Below are 4,907 nucleotides of genomic sequence, written 5' to 3'. Positions count from 1 at the left end.
CTCCCAGGTTCAAGCAATTCTTCTGCCTCAGCCTCCCAAGTAGCTGGGACTACAGGCGTGTGCCACCATGCCCCCAGCTAATTTGTATTTTTAGTAAAGATGGGGTTTCACCATGTTGATCAGGCTGGTCTCGAACTCCTGACCTCAAGTGATCCGCCCACTACAGCCTCCCAAAGTGCTGGGGTTGCAGATGTGAGCCATCATGCCCAGCCTAAAGACATTTTTTGATTGTCACAACTGGGGAAAGGATTATTGGCCTATGCTAGGTAGAGGTCAGGGATGTTGCTAAAACATCCTACAATACACACGCAGCCCCCACAACAAAGGATCATCTGGCCCAAATGTCAATAGATCTGAGGTTGAGAAACCCTGTTCCAGGGTATAACTGCTTTAAAATAAAGATGATTGTTCCCAATTTTTTCTTTTTATTTTACTTATTTATTTTTTTATTTTCAGAACAGGGTCTCTTCCTGTCATCCAGGCTGCAGTTCAGTGGCACAATCACAGTTTGCTGCATACTCAACCTCCCAGGTTCAATCAATCCTCCCACCTCAACCTCCCAAGGCACACACCACCATGCCTGACACATTTTTTTCTATTTTTGTAAAGAAAGAATCTTGCTTTGCCCAGGCTGGTCTCAAACTCCTGAGCTCAAGTGATCCTTCTGCCTCAGCCTCCTAAAGTGCTGAGATTACGGACATGAGCCACCGCATCCAGCCTCTTCCTAATATTTTCATAAGGGTTACTGTTGTTACTGTTGTATGGCATTTGCTACCACTCTCATCCCCTATACACCTGTAGAAATCTGGAGTTGTTTCACATCTTTCATAATTTGCTTCTCAAGGCTAAAGTGGCCACTAGGACGTGTGAATCCTGGTGTCCATGTGTGTTTATAGCAGCACTCAGCTCCTCCTCTCTCACAGTCATTAGAAATCACTTCAGGATTACAATCGGAGCTCTTAAAAATACGCAACAAACAATTAATTTTTCAAGATAGTTATGGTTCTACATAACAGGCAGGGGCTATCTTAACATTCTAAATAAAGTACCTTGTTTTAGAAAATAGGAAAACATACTTTATATTCTATAAGATTTAAATCTATGCTTTAACAAGAGATCTTACATGAAATGCACACATAAACCAGCAAGTTATTTATCAACACATATTTACACAAAAGGTACATTATAAAGTTAAGGGATCTTTGAGTCCAGGCAAGTATTTACAGCCCAGATCCAAATGAGGATGAGTGTTTATGAAGAGATTTTGTGACAGGCAAGTTGAAGTTCATGGAGAAAAGCCCTGTAGCAGGCCAGCTCTCTACATTTGGAGTTCTAAAACATTTGTTTTCAGGAGTTAGAGCCTCCTTTGCCTACTTTATGGTTTTTCTCAAGGACACCTGTCAGATGCTAGAAGTGTTATTCTTTCTAACATAGCCCTACCAGACTTCTAACAAAGCCTATTCTCAGAAAAACAATTCTGACAAAATCCTCACCTGAAAGTGTACATGTCTGATCATGTCTACATTTTATCTTTCTCAAGAGGGCATATATTATAAAAGCTATCAGAGACTTTAGCCAAAAAAATGAGTATAAAATTGGAAGTTTTAGACTTGTTAGATGGGGCTATAAAGTTAGCACATTAAAGAAACACTGAAATCAGCCCAAGTTTCCCATAAAATTGAAGCTTTAGAAACTTACATTTGTCTTGTCTGAGTTCCTTTCTCAGGAGACTGACCAATAGGCCCCTAGATAGTGTCAGTGGGGCTGGGGCTTTCCAGATCACCACATCCAGACAGTGTGCTACACCTTCTACCTATTGACCGACTCCTCTTCTTTAATCCTAATTCCTGTTTTCCTTTCCCGCTTTATAAACCCCTAACTTTAGTCAGTTGGAGTGACAGATTTGAGACCTGTCTCCCATCTCTCGGTTGACATCCCCTGCAATAAAGCCTTTTTTCCTGAGCAACACTTGTCTCGGTGATTGGCTTTCTATGTGGTGAGCAATTGGACCTAGGCTGAACCTCTGGTGTTTGACAACACCATGAATGAATCTCAAAATAATTATCCTGTATGAATGAAACCAGATGAAAAAGAGTATATACTGTGTGGTTCCATCTTTATGAAATTATAGGACATAGAAACAGAAAGTAGTCAATGGTTGCATGGAGATGGGAAGGTAGGAGGAAGGGGTGGGATGGAGGGATGACAAAGGGACATGAGGAGACTTTTGGAGGTGATGCATATGTTCACTATCTTGATTCTTGTGACGGTTTCATGGATTCATGCATATGCCAAAACTGATCATATTATCTACACTTTAAATATGTGTAGTCTACTGAATAACAATTATAACTCAATAAAGTGGTAAAAAAAATATTAATCTAACATGGATGAATCTGGAGAACATCATCCTCAGCAAACTGACACAAGAACAGAAAATGAAACACCGCATATTCTCACTCATAGGTGGGTGATGAAAAATGAGAACACATGGACACAGAAAGGGGAGTACTAAACACTGGGGTCTATTGGGGGGAAAAGGGGAGGGCCAGTGGGAGGGGGAGATGGTGAGGGATAGCCTGGGGAGAAATGCCAAATGTGGGTGAAGGGGAGAAGAAAAGCAAAGCACACTGCCATGTGTGTACCTACGCAACTGTCTTGCATGCTCTGCTCATGTACCCCAAAACCTATAATCCAATAAAAAATTAAAAAAAAAAATATTAAGCCAACAAGATTAAATCAAAAGTACTATGCCGGCTAGGCACAGTGGTTCATGCCTATCATCCCAGCACCTTGGGAGGCCAAGGAGGGTGGATCACTTGAGGAGTTCAAGACCAGTTTAGCCAACATGGTGAAGCATCCTCTCTACTAAAAAATACAAAAATTAGCGGGGTGTAGTGGCAGGCGCCTGTAGTCCCAACTACTGGGGAGGCCGAGGCATGAGATTCAATTGAACCCAGAAGGCAGAGGTTGCAGTGAGCTGCCAAGATTGTGCCTCTGCACTGTAGCCTAAGTGACAGAGCAAGACTCTGTCAAAAAAAGAAACAACTCTATGCAGATAATTATAGTAGGACACATGGACACACACGTGCTGTGCGTGGGGCCAGGGAGCCCAGGAGTGGGAGGGCAATGGGAACTGCCACCACCACACCGCTGCTCAATTTCCATAATTTTGAGACTTTTTAAAAGCAATTTTTAAAAAATTGCTTATCCTGAGGGCAGCATTCCTAATATACCCAAGTTTGCGGATGACTCCCAAACTTTGCCCCTAGAGATGTCAAGCATCACTGCTTTGGAACATCAGATGAAGATGATAAATATCAGCCTAGCAGAGCTGCTGCAGGCCAGCCTGAAGTCAGTGGAGAGTGAGTCTATTGAGGATGATGTCCTGATCAATGATTCATCTTCAGTGGGTGGTGACATGGAGAGCCAAAGTGCTGGCAGCCCAGCCATCTCAGAGACTCTGTCTTCCATGCAGGCTCTGTCCCCATCCAACAGCACCCAGGGGTTCCATAAGTCACCCAGCAAGGAGGAGAAACCATAGGCAGTGGTCCCAAATGAGTTTGCCAATGGTTTGTCATTCATTCTAGTGAATGGTGGGGCTTTGGATCTGATATCTAGTCACATAGAGAAAATCATCAAAGAAGATTCTTTGGGGATACTCTTCCCTTTCAGAGGCCAGGGTAAATTTAAGAAACACTACTTGCAACATTTGTAGCAAAACATTTGCTTGTCAGACTGCCTTGTACATTCACTATGGAAATCGTACAGAAGAGAGACCATTTATTTGCACAGTTTGCAATCATGACTTTTCCACAAAGGGTCATTTAAAGCAGCACATGTTGACGCATCAGATGTGAGATCTACCATCACAGCTCTTTGAGCCCAGATCCAACCTTGGCTCCAGTCAGAACTCTGTGGTGATTCCTGCCAACTCGTTGTTATCTCTCATCAAAACGGAGGTCAATGGCCTTGTGCATGTTTCTCCTCAGGACAGTAAGGACACCCCCACCAGTCACATCCCTTCTGGGCCTCTGTCTTCCTCTGCCACACTGCGAGTTCTGCTCCTGACTCTGCCCAGGAGAACTCCCAAGCAGCACTATTGCAACACATGTGGCAAAACCTCCTCCTTGTTGAGAGGTTGCGTGCCCTGTAGAACTCACACTGGAGAGAAACTCTTTGCTTTCATTATTTGTGGAAGAGCTGTCACAACAAAAGGTACACATGGGCACTCACATGTGGAATAGCACTCCTGTGTGACAGGGTAGGTGGCTCTCTGGAGAGGGCCCCATGACATTTCTAGGAGGCAATCCTGTCAAGTTTTCAGAAATGTTCCATAAGGATTTGGCGGCAAGATCAGGAAGTGGTGATCCTTCCAGCTTCTGGAATCAGTATGCAGCACCACACTCCAACAGGTTGACTTTGAAGGCCAACGGGATCTCCGTCATTTAGAATGGTGGCATCCCTCCAATTCCCGGAAACCTCGGCATTGGGAACAGCTCACCTGTTTGTGGGCTGACAGGAAATCTGGAGAACCTCTAGAACTTAGAGCCCAGTACTTCTCTGGCCAGCCTGGAGAAAATGGCAAGCAGTCAGAAAAGAACCAACTTCTGCTTCACCTGCTTCATGGAGGACAGCAAAGAGATTGTCACAAGTTAAAGCACGTCAGGCTGGAGACATTAGCATTCACTCCTGTTCAGAATATGACCTATGGTGGCCTCCTACTCCTTGCCCCCATAACCCTTCCTTCTGGTTCCCCAGACCTATGAACTACAACATTATGAAGACATTCTTTTGTACCTCGTTCAACTTTGGAGTTCTACGAAGGCTTATTTATTAGTGATATAACCTCGCTTTGCAAACGGAATGAAAGTATTAACTTTTATCTTCTGTATTTTGGACTAAAT

General features: G+C 43.7%; 1 pseudogene; it reads left to right on the top strand.

The window, feature by feature from the left end:
- Positions 1-3,129: 3,129 nt before the first annotated feature.
- On the top strand, positions 3,130-4,659 carry LOC100895161 (sal-like protein 1 pseudogene; annotated as a pseudogene).
- Positions 4,660-4,907: the final 248 nt, after the last annotated feature.

Source organism: Callithrix jacchus, chromosome X (genome assembly GCF_049354715.1).
Source record: "Callithrix jacchus isolate 240 chromosome X, calJac240_pri, whole genome shotgun sequence".
NCBI lineage: Eukaryota > Metazoa > Chordata > Mammalia > Primates > Cebidae > Callithrix > Callithrix jacchus.
This window is presented reverse-complemented; position numbering and strand designations above follow the sequence as displayed.